The sequence below is a fragment of the Hippopotamus amphibius genome, chromosome X, assembly GCF_030028045.1.
Source record: "Hippopotamus amphibius kiboko isolate mHipAmp2 chromosome X, mHipAmp2.hap2, whole genome shotgun sequence".
Taxonomy (NCBI): Eukaryota; Metazoa; Chordata; class Mammalia; order Artiodactyla; family Hippopotamidae; genus Hippopotamus; species Hippopotamus amphibius.
In genome coordinates this window covers 46,749,715-46,768,257 of record NC_080203.1, presented here as the reverse complement: position 1 = coordinate 46,768,257, position 18,543 = coordinate 46,749,715, and the positions used below count along the sequence as shown (strand labels likewise).

Genomic DNA, 18,543 nt, shown 5'->3' with positions numbered 1-18,543 from the left:
TAGAATAATAGCTTTTTCCTCACAGGCTAAGGAACCAATGTGGAGGTTCTGCCACCTGCCATGTACGTTTATTCTAATTATGTATTTGTGGATCAGGGAGATGACAAGCAGATTGTTTCATAGACTTATTAGAACCATGGTGAGTCAGACCTGGGGTAATTCATATGATCCCTCTCAGAGAGCCATGAATATGCTTTAGGTCTTCAGGCATCAATGTCAGCTAGAACTCCATGTCCAAGAGCCTAAATATGCCTGGGTAATTGTTCCCCAATGTACAATTAGTTAAGTAAAAGGCTTCAGGTGTTTCTGGGGGAAGGACTCTGTGAACTATTACTATATAAACTTGCTAAAGACGTACAAGATCCTTCCTTCTGGGGACCTCACATCTATGCTGTCCCTGGAGGCTGACAAGACAAAATACTCAGGGGAGTAGGTCTGTTGGATTGAGTGCTAAAGTGAGAGCCAGCAGGTGTGTATCCCATAGTCAGACCCATCAGTCTTTGTAGAACCTGAGGTAGGTCACATCCTCTGTCATCAGGTTCAGCACCCAATAAATGTCAACTCATTATTATATTGAAGTAAATATGCTGTGGTGTTTTTGAGTAGTTTTACAAGACCCTGTAAAAATATTCAGACCCCCAACCAAACAATTCCAGAATGGAGCTATTTTAAAAGAAAATCTTTCTTGAAGAAAAGACTTATGGCTCTGCTGAAGAGAACTTCAGACATGGATCTGGTCTATTCAGTACATGCACACGTGCGCGCGCGCACACACACACACACACACACACACACCCACACACCCAGATACCAGCAAACTAAATTCTGAGACACTTCCTGTACCATAAAATCTCTCTATAATAGTGCTAAATATTTTTTAAATGCCCACGTGAAATATACCCTTTAGCAATAACAAAAAATGGCTACAGTGAAATTTATTCTGACATTCTTTACACCCAGAAAATAATTATTGGCTGGGTGGTAAGATTAGCTCTAAATTTAAAAAATTTTCTAGCACATACTATTACTTATACAATCACTTTTATTTAACTTCATTGTCATTTTAATGCTGAGCCATTTTTAGCTGAAAGAACAACTCTAAGTAGGACCTAAGAGGGCAGTTAATGTCTCTTAAAGCAACAGCTGCATGGCAATGTAAAGAGGATGGATAACATAAAATGTAAAAATCAGAAGTCAGGAAAGCACATGAAACAAATGGAGATGGGTGCTGAAATTTGTCCCTGACTCCAAACTCCACTGGGTGATTAAGTGACCAATACCTAAACTGCTCTTCCCTTAAACATTCATAGAAGATAAACTTAGGTTTAGGAAAACATTCCCCTATAGTTCTCAAACAGTGAGAATTTTCTGGAATTTTCTACTTGTTTATGTAGCATATGGAGCATTAAGATTCTGGTAAAGATCTGGATGCTAAATCACATGGTAGTATATTCCCCTCAGACCCTCTCTAGGCTGACAAGAAAGTTCTGTGTGTGTGTGTGTGTGTGTGTGTGTGTGTCTATGTGTCTGTGTCACAGGGGTGGGGAGCAGAGAACAAGAATGAGAATATACGAAAGTGTATACTGTGAGACCAAGACATTAGGCATACACAGTTATATTTTCTGTAAAGTCTTGGTTTGACTTCCTTTTCATTTTACTGTATAGATATTTGAAAACTTTCATATTAATAAATATACACTTTTATAACAATTCCTAATGCGATACAGCCTATGCTGTCATAATTTTATCTACATAACTATTACTGCTTCAACAATGGAGAAATATGATATACTCAGTATTCTGCAGATGCATTTTCTGTGTTTGTGCATAATTCAATTGTTATATCTGTATGTTCATATGCATATATTTTTGTTTAAAACTGTCACATTATACATGCTATTTTATGTCTTTCTTATTTGTACATATCAAAGTGTCTATTTGCTTTTCTTTAATTTTACTGTTGTTGAACACCTTGGATATTTGATTGCCATTGTTTTTCAGCTTTATTTGTTGATAAATTAGAACATCACTGTTCTACTTAGATTCATTTTTATGTCAATCACATTAGCTATATGACACTAAATTATGTTCTAATTATTTCTTCCACTATCTGATATGTGTAAGTGTATTGTGTTTGGCAGTAATGAATTTTTAATTTTCCCATATTATTCCAAACAAAGCATATTATATTTCACTGTAGAAATAGTAAAATAACAATTGATATGCTTTTTTCTTATTGATTTCTCAAATATTCAAAGATATGCTCCTTTATTTCTTTTTGGCACCTCTGACCTCCACCTTGGACCCACTTCCACACATCCCTACCCCATCTTCTTTCTGTGATTTGAGGAGTCAGTAGTTAAAACTCATTTCAGCCAATGCTGTCCTCCTGCCTATGGTTCAGTGATATAAACAGATCATTTCAATCACTAAATTGAAAACCATGGAAAAGTTAGTTACATCCATGAGGCTGAGTGCATTCTTTAAATGGGGTTAATGAGCCCAATGTAACATCACTGTTGTGGGACAACTGGGAAATTATGGGGAAAGTCTAGGCCATAGCAGACTTTCATCAATTGTTACTCTCTGCCACATTCCACCTCCTCTCTCTTGTGAAAGAAATTACTTTGGCATTCACTTAATAGCATTACTGTCATAGAGAGCAATGAGAAGTATAAGAGGAAGACAAGAAAGTAGGTGCTTATTGTCATAGTGTATGACTCAGATTCGGTGGCATTTTTGTTTTATGGCATGCCACCAAACGGAGCTGGGGAATGGGGAGAAAATTAACTACTTTCTTTTATTTCACACATTATCCTCTCTCCTCTTTTTACTATGTGATTGAACAGCAGACACATAATTTTCTATGGAGCCAAAGAGGGAAGAAGTAACTCTATAATTTAACAAATATTTGTTGCCTGATATAGTCCAAAGACAGGAAATTGTAACGGCCACATAGAGGTCAGCGGGCTCCAAAAGACCATTACTAATCTTACAGGTCCTCCAAAGCCTTTGGGTACAAGCCTTGCAGAAGAATGTTAAGGCCACCACAAAAACTCATGTTTTATATCTGTTGGAGTACATGTAAAGAATGGCTTTTATCTCCATTCTATTCTAAAATGTTTACCATTGGCGACACCTAAACCTCATTCAGAATCCTGCTGGCCAAAAAGTCTGGGAAATGTAATTCATAGGCTTCCAGCTTCTGGAACACAGGGGAGAGCATAGAAGGGGAGGGAAAGGCTATACATTACTAGCTGACAATATTCAGAAAAGTCCTCTGAGTTATATTCCTCTAACTTTTCTGATTTTTAAAAAAATACCTGATTCCCTATATTAAATCATTTATGTTTGAAAAACCTAGTGCAGTTTCTCTTTTGCTGACTGAATCCTGAGTGATGCACACTCCCCAGAGATTCTGATTTAATAGTTCTTACACAGCGGACTGTGATTCATATTTTGAAAAATAGTGCATTTGAGGGATTCCCCTTCCAACATTGGAAGTAATAAAATTACACTCCTTTTTATGGTTACCTTGTCCTACTGGCTATTTCAGTGGAATATTTCTTGTGCATGATCTTTCCAGTAGTTTCTTTGATGAGTGAATGTTGCACTAACTTAGAGAAGGACAGGAAAGAGCATTAGAGATTACCCAATGACAGGTAATCTTGGGTAAATTACTGAACCATAAACCAACATAAAAAATGTCCTTAAGAGCCTAGCACTCCAAGTCTCTGAATTTGCTGTTCAGCTCCAGCCAGTTGTTGCCAGTCAGGAATATACAACCAATACTGCCAAATCTTCAAATGCTTTTAAGAGACTTTTTCTTTTGTATGAAATTCCCCTCTCAAATGTTGACAGGGAAGTAAATAAGTAATTGTGCAGTTAAAACATATCTGCGGACCAGATCTAAGGACTTAAAGACCTAGGCTTAGGGACCACTGATTTTTGACCTTTGCCCTAGGACTTTACTGTTCTGGACCATGAGAAGTCAGAAATAAAACTGTCTTTTGTCTCAAAATGGTCCTAGGCTATGGAGAAGAGAGGCACACAATAAAAATATGCACAAAATATAGGTATAGCACAGAGGAGGGTGGAATTAAGTCTAAGCAGGGACAGGACATTACTACCTGGAAGAGGTGATGTATTTTTTGGGTTTCAAGGGGTGTATAGGGATTCAGTAGGAAGGTGCCTAATGTGAGGAAAGGGGTATTTCAGGAAGAAGGAGCAATATATACAATAGCATTAACTTAGGAAATAACAGTTTTACAGGAATCTTTAAAAAGATTTAATACTGTTAAATAATAAAGTAAAAGCAGTTTGGGGAGGTGGGGACAGTGGAAGAGGATGAGATAAAGAAGGCGGGAGACTAATAGTGCAAAGCTGTGTCCTTTGTCTAACAAGCAAATGTGAGCCAGTGATATTTTTCTTTTTTTTTTTTTTTATTTTTTTGGCACACGGGCTTAGTTGCTCCGTGGCATGTGGGATCTTCCTGGAGCAGGGATCGAACCCGTGACCTCTGCATTGTCAGGCGGATTCTTAACCACTGCGCCACCTAGGAAAGCCCCGTGAGCCAGTGATAAATGGCAGCAATATGGAAATAGATTGGAGGGATTGAGATCAGAGAAAAGGAGACCAGTGGGACAGATGTCATAGTTCCAGCAAGACATGATGAGGACTTGAAATAGGGCAATGGAAGTGAGACTGGAAAGGAGAGCATACCCAAGAGAAACTTTTGCACAGATTCACCACAACCCATACCCATCAGCAGAGAAATGGATGGATACTGTACAGCATTGACAGTGAGTGAACTACAGCTACATGGATGAATCTCAGAAAAAAATTTAGTGAAACAAGCCCCAAAATGCTACCTAGAAAAATATATAAATTTTTTTGTTACATTTGAAAACAATAAAAACTAAACAACATGGTTTAGGCATACATCTATGTGCTAGAATATATGTAAAAAGAGTATGGAAATAATTAATATAAATCAAGATATTGGTTTCTTTGGAAGTTGGGGAAAAGATGGTGAGGAGATTCAAGTTTTAAGTAATATTCTAGCTTTTTGATTGGATACTGAGTTCCCAGGTTTTTATTGTAATTTAGATGGGTAGATCCACATTTAAGCAGGACTTCAGGGCGCCTGATGAAAATGCCTCATGACCAAGGCTTCTGCTTATTTCTGTTCACTGAGGGCTGTAAGAAAGGCAGGGGAAGATACATTTTAGAGCTATCTTGGGGGTGGAATAAATTGGTTTCCAGACATTTTTTTCCTTAAATTGGTTTTAGGTCAACTCCTCCAACGTAAAAGTCCTCACTATTTGAGGCCCACGTGCTTTTACCTCCCGCGCTTTTTGCCCTTTGCCCTTGGCCACCGTCGCTTCCGCGCCAAAGGGAGGCGAGGGATGCCGAGCCTTGGGGTGGGGAGGGGTGGCCCGCGGGTCTGAAGCGTTCCTATTGGTCGAGAGAAGGAACGAGAACGAGGCTTGAGCCCAGGCGAGAAAAAGAGGGGCAAGGGGGCGGGGCTAAGAGGGAGGCGTGGCCAAAAAAGCTTAACGGGAGCGAGGCGCAAGTGCAATTGTGCGCGCCTCGCTGCGATGGCGGCGGCGCAGAGCACAGTCACACTGCTGGCGGCGGAGTCTTCCCCTCAGGAAGCTAGCGTTTCTGCCGCCTCCTCCTCCTCCTACACCGCCTGCGCGGCGGCGGCGGCGGCGGCGGCGGCGGCGGCAGCGATTGTGCCTGCCTCCTCCGCCACCTCCACCCCTGCCTGCCCGCCTGCCGGTGGCTGTGGCGACGGCGGCGGCGGCTTTGGCGGCTCCACTATGGCGGCGGCGGGGAGGGGGGGCAGTAGTTTTAAAGTAGACACCCGCCCTTGCCTCAGAGAAGGTGAGTTCCCGTCCCGGGGTGTGGGGGCGGCCCCATCTCCTTCGCTGCCTCTCTCCAGCCCTTCCGAGATCGGACTGGGCGCGGTTCGCCACCGCCCCACCCCCCACCTGCTGTGGCGCAGTAAAGGCCAAGCTCGCCCCGCCCCGCCCCGCCGTGCTAGCCCCGAGTGTGCCAGACGGACGAAGCAGAGCAAGGCTTCCGTACCTCCCCCTGCCCCGAAAAGGATGGGGGCCCTCAGGAAAAGGAACTGCAGGTATTCATAAGGCAGGAGTTCGAAGGGAAAAAAATAACACATAATTTCTCTCCCAGCCAGGGCGCTTTAGTATGTTCTCTCTAGTAAGCTGAGGTGTGATTTCGTGAAAGGAGAGGAGGCAAGGTAGAAAAGTGCGGTGGAACTAGAAGGTCAGGAAAGGGAAGGGTGACTGACGGAGAGAGGGGGCAGAGATGATAGAGAAAAGGCCAAAGAAACGAGAGGCAGAAAATCACCCTTTGGGGAAAGTCAGCATCCTACAGTGTAGAAACTTGCAGTAGTATATTTGAGAGACGAGATTAGACATTTGGGGAGGTTAAAGTGTATATTGAGCTCTAAGGTAGGATCGGTTGGATTTTAGGATCGTAGGTTTGGTGGAGGGGGTTGTACTGAGGAAAGAAGCGAGTGGCAGAAACAGTTTGCAGAATTTTCTTTGGCTATTTGAGGGTGTGACCTTGTAAAGCAAGGTTTTCATGCCCATCTTTAAGGTGGTTTTGGTTTTAATAAGTGCCATTATACCTACCAACACATATTACTCCTAACAAAAAGATATTTCTTGACTATTTCAGTAGAAGTGGTATTTAGTTCACACAAAGTATATTATATACTTGTAAACAGCCTACTAATAGCAAACTGTAAAATTTTCCATTGAAATGTGTTTTAAAGCAGTTTTGGAAATGCTTCTTAAATGCTCGGTTTAGACTGAGTCCACGGCAGAAGATCTCAGTAAAGCATTTTGCCATCGTAAATTTCATAATTAATTTCCAGTATATTCTGTGCTACCATATGCTGCTAATTTGCCTCCGAAGTGAAAAATCGTGGACGCCAAAATAGAGTAAAATAATCTAAGTTACTTTTTCTTAGGAGGATACTCATTAAAATTATCCCATAAAAATAATTTTCTCTTCACATTCTTAAGTGATATATCTCATAACCTTTGACACCTTTCACTTTGAAGGAATGGCAAAGCAGTAAAAAAAAAACCCTTATATTATTTGTCATAGGCACATTACATAAATGGCACTTACTAAATATGGAAGTTAGAAATACACTGTAAATGATGTTTTTTAAAATTTATTGACTCTCTTACTGAAGGCAACTTTTGAAAGACTACCTAGCGCCTTCAGTCAATTTGGATTTGTAGAATTGTTCTGGGATGAAAGTATGAAATCTCCTGGATTTTTTGTTTTTATACCAAAGTTTCTGTCTATAACCAGCACGAAGGAGAGAACAGTTTTTCTGGGGTCAAGACCACAATTCAGTTTGGCTCTCATGGCCTTTTCGCAGTAAGGTTTAGGACCAGCATCTCATGGAAAAATGGCTTTTTGCCTGTCTCTGTGACTGGCTTGGCTGTAGTATCTTTGAATATGTGCAGGTATTAATGGCTTTAAGAGATACAAATTCAGAAAGTAGCAGCAATACCCTGTCTGTACTACTGCTAGCTGGTAAAAATGAGGAGACCCTTTGAATAGGAGTCTGGTGTAATGATTCTAGCTTCTATTGTTAGTTTATCCATTAGATTTTTCTGACCCTGAACAGATCCAAAGCTTCCTGGATTTGGGTCTTGACATTTCTGAAACAGAGGTATTGGGGTGGCCAAACTCGAGGTTACTTTCAGATCTGAAAGTATGAACCATGATCTTGCAGTTCTGCATTAATTATCTTTCGGTGGCATTTCCATGGCTGTGCACTAGAATAGTGATTCATAAGCCATAGAAACCTTGATTGAGAGTTATGACATGACATTCAGTGAGTAATGAAATCTGTGTTGTTAGTGTTGAGACAATTTACTAGGATATGAGAAACCTAAGAGAAACCTTGCTACCTAAAAATTCTCTCTTACCGTTTCATTCTGGGTAAACATCCTTCATTAACTGTTCAGTCCAAACCAAAACTCTTAACTTTTAACTTAACAAATGATACACATTTGATATAGTACACTGTCCAAAACACTATTAGTTCTCAAAATATTTTTGTTCAGGTATTTATAAAGGCCATAAATGGTTACCAGTTATGGTAGTAGATAGAAGAGAGAAAAATGTTTCTTGGTGGTGTGCCAGTATCTTTTGCTTGTTTATTTTTTAAGTCCCAGTTAGGAGATGGCTCTAACAGGTGGCAAAGAATTGTCAAGGTGCAGATTATTACAAATCCACTCCAGATAGGACCATTAAAAGTTGTTTGATAAAGCATTTGCTGATCCATTTTCAATTATAGTCAATACTCCTGAGGAATTCATCTGTCTTGGGGCTGGTAATGAGCAAATGTCAGTGTAGGTTAGAAATTGCCAAGCAGGGACGATTAGAAGCTTTGAAAGATTACAGGTGGGAAATTGGGCAAAAACAAATCAACGAATAAAAGAAATGCCAAGTGAACACACATATGAAAAAACACATACCTACCCCAAATTTATGGCAAGGGGAGTCATGAGATTTTTTCGGACCCTTCATATTTCATTCAGTGAAGTTTTGGAAAAATGTTTAATAGCTCAAAGCTGAATTTTCATCAAGTATTAATGTTGCTATGTGATCATAGTAAAAATCAAAACAAAAATAAACAAAAACCCTCTTGTTTATTTCTCTCTTCCTTTTAAGAAAAAGGAATTATAAAATGGATTCTGTTTTAGATGGGAGGACATCCTGGCATTTTATTTAGTTAATGATCTGTTTGCACAGCAATTAGCTAACAAAGCTTTCCTTTGTCTCGATGTTACTCAGTAAAGCTTCAAGTCCAGCATAAGAAAACCTAGTTAATAGCCTTTCCTTCATTTATTCAGGAATCATTCATTGAACACCTGTGTGTGTGTGTGTGTGTGTGTGTGTGTGTGTGTCTGTGCATCTGTGCATGTACAGACTTGTGCCAGGCACTTGGCTCAGTGCCCAGAATATACAAGCGAAGTAGACACAGCTATATTATAGAGCTCAATAGTAGTGCTTGATAGTAAAATTATAAAATAAAAAATAATTGGGGAAAAAGCAGTTTTAAGTGTAACTAGTCAGACTCCTAAACTATCAAGGCCGCACCATTGTTTATTATAAATCTGTACTTTGCCCATCGTATCTCAAATACTATAGGCACACTAAAACACATTATATTATACATCTAATGTTGGTACTAAGGAAGAATAATTAGCCAACTGTTAGAATTTATTTTTAATTCTCTGCATTTGGCAAGGTTGGGATGTCTGGAGAGAGGTTAATGATCTTTTCTTAGTTTCTGACCCTCTGTGTTTATTAGGTGTCAATATGTGAAAATATTGACTAAACATCTACTATATTCATCACATATATCTGTTAGGATATTAACTTTGATTCTTTTCCACCTGAAACCAGTCTTGCAGATCCATTCACATTTACTAACCTGTTGGAATGAAGGGCATGGTGACTTAGTGATGCAAAGTAGCTGTCATGGGATCAAGTAAATTAATGCATTTACACAGGACTTGAATTCAGTTTCTAACGTCACAAGCATGACTCCTGAGCTAGCTAGCTACAGAGTGCTTATAATTATGAAGGTCAAGGACTTAGTTTTAATAAAGACAAAGTAAATATTAAACATATAATAGTACCCCCAATTATTTTAATAATTCTATTACATTTTATAATTGTTAATATGCCCTGAGAAAGCCTTCATTATTATTTTGATTGTGATAATCTGCGTAAATAAAATTTGCCAAACTCATAGGTCAGGTACTAATTTTATAATCTGAGAAAGTAAGGATACTAGATAGCTTTATAGCTATGAGTGTTTATAATGCTGACAGGCACAGATCTGCATTTCTGGCACAATTAATATATCTGAAAACTCCTTAAATGGAGTGTGACCTTTAGGGAAAAAAAGAGTTAAAACTCCTTGGCAAGGTTAACACCATCAGTTCCCTAGTGTCCTATAACTTAGAGTTGAGCTCTGCTCATTCTTTCCTGAGATTATGATGGTATTAAAAGATTGCAAAGGTCAAATCAGCTGGTTTTTAAAAATCCTTTTTAATCAAGAATGTTTGAGGGAGCTTATCTCCAGAGGTACAATCATGGAGAATATAGCACATATGCTCCTTGTAGAATTAAAATGTTTACTTCTCAAATCTCTTAATGGCTCCTGATTTCAAATCTGTGACTGAGAATGAAATATATGTTTATAGTATTGCAGTCAGCCCTTTTGAGGTTTGCTCCATTCTTGTCCCTATTAAAATATAATTCTTTACATTGCTAGATTTTTTTTTGCATCAAGATCAGTTGGACTCTGAAATTCCCAGATCAGTAAAGCATTAGAACAGTTAATAGCTAGTTCTTGCCATAAACATCTGATGGATTGTCTTGAGGATATTTGTTGTTTTGTACAACTAAATTAATTGTCATGTAACAAATGCAGGTAAGATTCATTGTAGTAAATATAGCCATTTATGGAGGCCCCTAATTTGAGTAAGCTTAGACTTCTTATCAGGCTAACCAAAGAAAATTTAACTGGAGTAAACAGAGAAAGGTTCTCTTACTAGAACTAAAGAGATGTGATAATTTCCTGGTTCCTTTCCTCAGAGATCTTGCAAGGCTTTTAATTCCATTAGTAAGAATGGACCAAATTGTAAGCACAGATTTCATTATTCTTTTCTGACTCAAGCCATAAATATTATTCTTTTGTCACAGAAAAATCTATTTCATCCTAAACTATCTGGTGTTGTCTAATAGTATTAGAAGGAAGTTTCAAATATGATAATTTGGATTTCACACTCAATTGCATTTTTGTATACAGAAACTTTAGAATAATAATGCAGCTATTTGGAGTAGGCACAATCCAACAAAGGTCCTTAAAAAGTGAGTTTCTGGCAAGTGAATCCTCTTTTTTTTCTTTTTTATCATCAAAGGCACATATTCTGGTACAAGCTAAATTGCATGTATTTATATCAACACAGGGGATTTTAGTAATTCCCAAGTACATAGTATGTGCATTTTTAGCATTCACATTTGTATTTCACTGATTTAGGAACATCCCTCTGCTATTACAAATGTCTTTCCCCAGACTACTGGAATTTTTTCATGGTCCAAATCCATCTATATCTAGAATCATATCTTTAAATTTTTAGCTTCCCCAGTCCTTTATTTCCTATAATCTGAGACTTAGCTTCCTCATTTTGAAATGAGGACAGTGGACTAAATCAGTTATAAACTGGAGGCAGTTTTGCCCCAAGGGACGTGTAGCAATGTCTGGAGATATTTTTGGTTGTGAGAACTGGGGAACGCTACTAAATTCTAGTTAGTAGAGGCCAGGGATGCTGCTAAATATCCTACAATGCATAGAACAGCCCCTCAAACAATGAATTATCTGGCCCAAAGTGAAAATAGTGCCAAGACTGAGAAACCCTGGACTAGATTATCTCTAAAATGACTCTGATCTGAAATAAAATGATTATGTATAATATTAAGTAAAAAACTCAAAGCTTCTGGATTAGTAAACAAACATACTTTAAGTGCCTTTGTGTGTTAAACATTCTTAAAATTTTATTTCATATTCACCACATCCTGGGAGAAATACTGTATTTCTGTACTTTTAGATGAAGAAACTGGCTCAGTTTATATAGTTTTGAGTAGAGAAAGGTCATTTTTTCCTACTACCCAGTGCTCTACTACTTATTTTTTACTGCTACCCATTCCAAGTTATTATGAAACTTTTATTTTCTCAAGTCATGTAGACATTCCCTGTAGGAAGGAAGTAAAGAGATTAAACACCTTCATTAATAGAAAATTGGTTGATTCATTCTGTAAGCAAAGGCTACAGCCATACATAAACATAGTCAAATTGTAGGAGCATCAAATACATGAACTCTTTTTTATCAGATCCCATTTATAATTTGTCACAAAATCACTCTTTCATTTAAAATAGCCTTCATAAATGTTCTTCAGAAGAGGATCATTTAGGTCATGGTAGCAAAAAAAAAGGTTTATTACTTGTTCATGCAGTTTCCTGAGTGACAGATTGACTCTGCAGGTCAACGGCCCTTTATGCCATGGTGGTAAAATATATATAATGTAAAATTTTCCATTTTTGAGCATTTTTAAGTGTGCAATTCAATGACATTCATGTTGTTATGCCACTTTCACCACTATCCATCTCCAGAACTTTTTCTTTGCCCCAAACTGAAACTTTTCTTACATGACCATATTTCTACACTCTAGAGAACTTGCTGATGTGTCTAATTTCTGGAAAATAACATATTTAAAAGTTATTCTTAATCTTTCCCATATCCTGTCAGTTTAAGCCCTCACTCCATTGTCAGACGGGTTCTCTTCCCATTTTGAACCTAGTTTTTGACAGTACTTTCTTATCCCCCATTGCTTTTGTTTTATGTTAAAACACAAAGAAGTGGTATCAGCTTCAAAGACAGTATATCCCAGTCCATATTTGAGAGCATACCATTGTATCATTAAGATCTCACTATCAATCTGAACTAACCTGTGCTTTGATTCAGAGTATAGTCTTGCTTCCCTATCCATATTTTTTTCCAGGTTTATGATAGCATGCAAAATATGTCAGGGAATGAAGAACATTTGAGAAGTGCTATGCTAGGAATATTAAAACAATATACCTAAAATTAACTGGGAGATATTTACCTTCCTATGTTTAAAGGAGTTTATTTGCTGCATATGAAAGATGAAGTCACATTTCACAGCATTCAGTATTTTTCATGTTACTCTAATATGTAATCTATATTTTTTAACCCTCGCTCTCCAACCAAATTAGATTGAAAGATGCAGGGCCATCTGCCATAAATTTGGTGTATTCATTGTCATTGAAAACTGAGCCATTTATACCTAAATTATAACCAAAATAATACTTCAGTTTGCTAAAAAGACATTTTTCTTTCTGACACTAGCTATAATGACTAAAACCTTGTATTTGTTAATAGAAATGTGTGTGTTTTGCAAAGAAATATTTGAGAAAGAACCAGCTTTAGGGTTAGGACATAGACAAGGAGATGCTAATAATGGAGTAGGGGAAGAAATATTGGGACCTTTTGAACTTTTAGTCCCATAAAGTCTGTATGAGCTGAACAGCTGCTTAATACTTCAAATCATCTTTTGTGTTTTCCTAATAGGCTTATTATTTAGAAACAGAAAAGATATTTGGGTCCTTCTGTAAGTACCCTACCAAAATTTTGCTTCTGTATGTATTCTTTCTAAAATACAAGCTTTTCCCATGACGAGCAACCCGTATATAGTTATGTACAAAAGAAACTTTAGAAATGGAGATCTGAAAGGTTATGGTATGTTCTTAGTTATATAGCTAGTTAATCGCAGGGTACAGATTATAATGTAGTCTCTCATTCTAGTGCTTTTTACAACTCTTACTGCTTTTGGAATTAAGAATTGGTATAAGCCCATATTTTAACAGCCAACCAATAAAAATATATTTGTTTCGTATTCTAACTAAAGAAAAAAAAAGGCATGGTGAGAGAATAAAGAAGGAAAGAAAAGAAAGGAAGACACAAATCCCCAAGTTTCTTCAGCTATACCTTGGTCCCCCTTCCTACTAGAACCAGCTCCTGAGCCCCAGTTCTTTGAGAGAATACTTCAGTTCCTGGCCTGTAGTGATTTCTCAGTAAACATTAGTTCTAGTCTCAGCCATCTTCCTCACAGCCAATGTCATTTGCTTACCTGACCCCTAATTTAGCATCTACTCCCTGAAATTGACCTTCCCTCTGAGACAGGCTGAAAAATATCTGTACTACCACCAGTTTACTCTCCCACTTCCAGAGTTGGCTATAGGCTATTTATTTCTGGATGTCCAAAAATCATGTTTCAAATAGTGGATATGGGGATAGAGTGGGGCCTAAAGGAATATTTATTTAGTATCTCATACGAGTCAGATACACGTTTCTTACATATGCCAAACCTAGAGAGGAAGTTTCTCATTTGAGACTTCAGCCTTTTTAAGAGCCAGCTTCAGGGAAGTCTTGGGCAGACTTAGGTTTGGATCCTGGCACTGACACTTACTAGGTGTGTGACTTTGGGACAATTGCTTGACCTCTCCAAGCCTCAGATAGCACCTTTAGAAAGTAGATATCATTACAGTTACATCACATTAGGGGAAACGCAGCTTGAGGAGAATGGGTAGTAAGGAGTGGACTCTGAAAAATAATACCCCATCACTTGTAATTGCTCTCAGTAAAAAGCCACCTTCCACAATCCTCCTGTTGACAGATTCAGGATCTAAAAAGATCTTGAAAGGCCAGAATGATTGGTAGACTCTAACAAGGTGAAATTTTAAATGTAACAGATATGAATGTATATGGGGTCTTTTTGGGGGTCCAGAGACGTTTCTATCTATATAACTATGTCCTAGAGGTACAGAGTTTATTCAGTTTCAGGTGAAAAACTGTATTTTAGTAAAAAATTAGCATGAGATAACAGTATGATGTGACTACCCAAAAATGGTGAAGCAGTCTTAGGCTGCATTACTAGAAGAAATACTCAAAATAAGGAGGAGAATATACTTAACATTACTGAACTGTACACTTAAAAATGGTTGAGATTGTAAATTTTATGTTATGTGTTTTTCTAACCACACTTTTAAAAATTGAGGTGATCTCATTTTACTTGTTTGTTCTTATTGTGACCCCATTAGCGTGATTGTGTTTGTGTTACACTTATGAATAGCATGGATTTGGGCAAACTAATGCAAGAACCAGAAGTCATGCTGCATGACGGAACTGGGATCAGCTCAAAAAAGGCTAAAGAGGATGGGAAGGAATAAAAACGTAATGGTTCTCTAAAAATATTTAAGGATTGCCATTTTAGAAGAAAGATTATGCTTACAAGGACTTCAAGGAATAGAACTAGTACTAGTTGAAGCTCTAAGACAGTGGTTCTCAAAGTGTGGTCCCCAGACCAGCAGCATCAGCATCACTAGGGAACTTCTTAAAAATGTACACTCTTGGGCCCCTATCCCAAGACTACTGAATCAGAAATTCTGGGGTGGGGCCCAATAATTTCTTTAAACAAGCTTTCCAGGTGATTCTGATGCATACTAAAGTTTGAGACCCCCTACTCTAGGAAAACAAATTTCAGTTCAACAAAAACAAGTGAAAATTTGGCTGCTAAAAATGTTTGCAGTGATTCTCAACCTTTATTTTGCAACGGAATCACCCATAAGGCTTTAAAAAACAAAACAAACAATAAACTATGACTGAGAACCACTTCCAGAGATTCTGGTTTATTGGTCTGGGGTGGAGCCTAGGCATTGGGATGTTTTGAAAATGTGCAGCCTGGGTTGAGAATTACCTCGGTGGCAGACTGAACAAGGACCACTAGATTGGCTGTTTAAATAGATTACTTGGGGACCCTGTTTACAAACACAAATTCTTGGGCCTCAAGAGAGGCCCTGGAGATTTAAATAGATTTGAAGTAGTGCCAAAAAATATTTTCTTTTTCTTTATTCCTTCCCTCCCTCCCTTCCTCCCTTCCTCCCTTCCTTCCTTCCTTCTTTTCTTTTTTCAAAAATCTCTTAAGGTTAGACTAAAGCTCAGTTAGCTTAAGTATCATTTTAGATGACAAGACCTCTATATCAATCAGCTTAGTCACTAAAAAGATATTGGACAACCATTATGTGTAAGGATCTAAGTCTGTCCTGTAGGACAGTGATTCTGAACATGCTTGATCATGAGAATCACTTGTGAGTGGATGGGACCACCCACAGAGATTTTAATTTTGATTCAGCTTGCTTGATTTGGGAGCTTTGCTTATGAATTTTATGTGAAACCTTGATTAAGAATGATTTTTACATGAAAATTTGTTTCTGAAATTTTGAATATAGATTTAATCATCTTTGAATTAGGAAAGCATGCCTAAATAGTAAAATAGGGTAGTCCTTTTTTTTTATAAATTTCTTTATTTATTTGTTTATTATTGGCTGTGTTGGGTCTTCATTGCTGCACACGGGCTTTCTTTAGTTGCAGTGGGCTTTCTCTACTTGTGACAAGTGGGGGCTACTCTTCATTATAGTGTGTGGGCTCCTCATTGTGGTGGCTTCTCTTGTTGGGGAGCACAGGCTCTAGGCGTGTGGGCTTCAGTAGTTGCGGCACATGGGCTCAATAGTTGTGGCTCATGGGCTCTAGAGCGCAGGCTCAATAGTTGTGGCACACAGGCTTAGTTGCTCTGTGGCATGTGGTATCTTCCTGGGGCAGGGATCGAATCCATGTCCCCTGCATTGGCAGGTGGATTCTTAACCACTGTGCCACCTAGGAAGTCCAAGGGTGGTCCTTTTAAGTACATTTTAATGTGCATCATCACTCTGATATCTTCTTTTTGAATTTTAGATTTTTGTGTGTTTTAATTTTTGATTCACTGAAGTCAGAACATCAACATATTCATTATATTACACCCACAAGGAGAATTTGCTATTGAGAAGTAATTGTAGATGAATTTATTGGATGTAAGGTCAGAGTTCCACTTCTTTCATCAGGAACAACATTGCTTAAGCTTAAATGCAATAGATCTAAAGGGTTATCATATCCATAGCAAGTTTTAAGCTTATGCCTTAATATCCTGTAATTTCCATAGACATGCCTTTTATATTTGCTCCTTGTTTTCTGTGCCTGCTACTTTCTTCTGGTTCACACTTCATGACCTTTTGCCTGCAACTGATTCCTAACTCACATCCCTGTTTTAAGTCACTTCTTTTCCCTTATTGAATGCAGAATTAAGTCCAAATGCCCTAATGAAGCCGATTATGATTTGGCCTCATTCCACACTTTCAGTTATTGCCCTTCATACTCTTGTCTCCTCCCAGATACCTTTATTCCACTCTTTTTATCTGAATTTTATACATCTTTTTAAAAAAATTTGTTTACTTTTTTTATTGGCTGTGTTGGATCTTCGTTGCTACACACGGGCTTTCTCTAGTTGCGGTGAGCGGGGGCTACTCTCCATTGTGCGCAGGCTCCTCACTGTGGTGGCTTCTCTTGTTGCAGAGCATGGGCTCTAGGCACATGGGCTCCAGTAGTTGCGGCACATGGGGTCAATAGTTGTGGCTTACGGGCTTAGCTGCTCTGCAGCATGTAGTATCTTCCTGGGGCAGGGATCAAACCTGTGTACCCTGCATTGACAGGCGGATTCTTAACTACTGCGCCACCTAGGAAGTCCTGAATTTTATACACCTTTTAAAGTTTAGTTCAAAACCTGTTCTCCTCTAGAAAGCTATTCCCAAACTTCTCAGCAGGAACACACTGTACCTTATGTCTTATTATCACTTACGACATTTTGATCTTGGAATCGTAGTTTTTTTTAAATATTTGTTTATTTATTTGGCTGTACTGGGTCTTAGTTGTGGCATGCAGGATCTTTAGTTGCAGCATGAGAACTCTTAGTTGTGGCATGTGGGATCTAGTTCCCAGACCAGGAATCAAACCCAGGCCTCCTGCATTGAGAGTGAGGAGTCCGAGCCACTGGACCACTAGGGAAGTCCCCATAGTTCTTTCTGTACACACCTTCCTTACCAAACTGTAAATTCCTTGAGATTAGGAGTTATTCACTTGCTGTGTTATTTCCAACATGTGGGACAGTTATGTATGTATAATGGGAAAAGGTCAAGATAAAGTTTAAGTTGCAGCTCCACCAAGTAATATATGTGACAAGTTATTTTGATTTTAGTGATCCTAATTTCCTAACCTCCAGAATGTGGGAAATATCACTTACCTTGCAGATTTGTTTTAAGGACTAATGGGGTAAGCTGTTATCTTGTTTACACATATAAGGCCTTCAATAAGTGCTCATTCTTTTTTCTTATCTCTTTCCAAAATGTGTACCATAGTACTTCTTTGAAACTAACCTCAGTAAATACCAATAAAGCTAAATGATGCTCAAGACATTGAGGGCCTGAACTAGGGTAGTGTTATGGGGAATTAAATGGAAGATATGGATCTCAGATAACGTTATAAGCTAGAATTGACATGAGACAGTGATTTGCTGGGGAGAAGAATGGCTGAGATTTTGAGTCTGGAATATTATGCCATTTAATAAAGAAAAACAGACCAAGAACTTATTTGAGAAAATGAGTCAAAGGCAACAAGTCTAGGCAATACCATTCTAAAGGAAATGTTGTAGGGGTACCAGCAACTTCATGGGGTTCATGGAGATGATCTGGGTCACCAGTAATAAAAGGCTAGGTTAAAATACTTAGCCTTCATATTTCCCAACTTGAGTGTCAGTGTCAAACTTTGACTATTAGAAGAGGGGAAATCTGGAATTAAAGGTTGATCTAGGAAAGAAATGAGTGTTACATTTTAGGAATTGTTGAACCTCTAAATTAGAAGTTTCCTTTTGTCTTCTTAATGGATACTTTCCCTCTGTGACAAGTTATATTGCCACCAAATGTTAATATTTACTTATTATTTTGATAGGAAGCTAAATATATTATCA

General features: G+C 38.2%; 1 protein-coding gene across 3 annotated transcripts in view; it reads left to right on the top strand.

Annotated features, from left to right (window-relative positions):
* ZMAT1 (zinc finger matrin-type 1) overlaps positions 1 to 18,543 on the top strand; it is a 161,805-nt gene that overhangs the window by 123,701 nt on the left and 19,561 nt on the right. The window contains exon 1 of one of the 3 annotated variants that reach the window (XM_057719168.1): positions 6,051 to 6,142. The exons of the other annotated variants lie outside the window; for them this stretch is intronic. The gene's annotated coding sequence lies outside the window, so the exon portion shown is untranslated. Of the gene's footprint in view, positions 1 to 6,050; positions 6,143 to 18,543 lie in introns of those variants that run through there. 3 annotated transcript variants of the gene reach the window in all.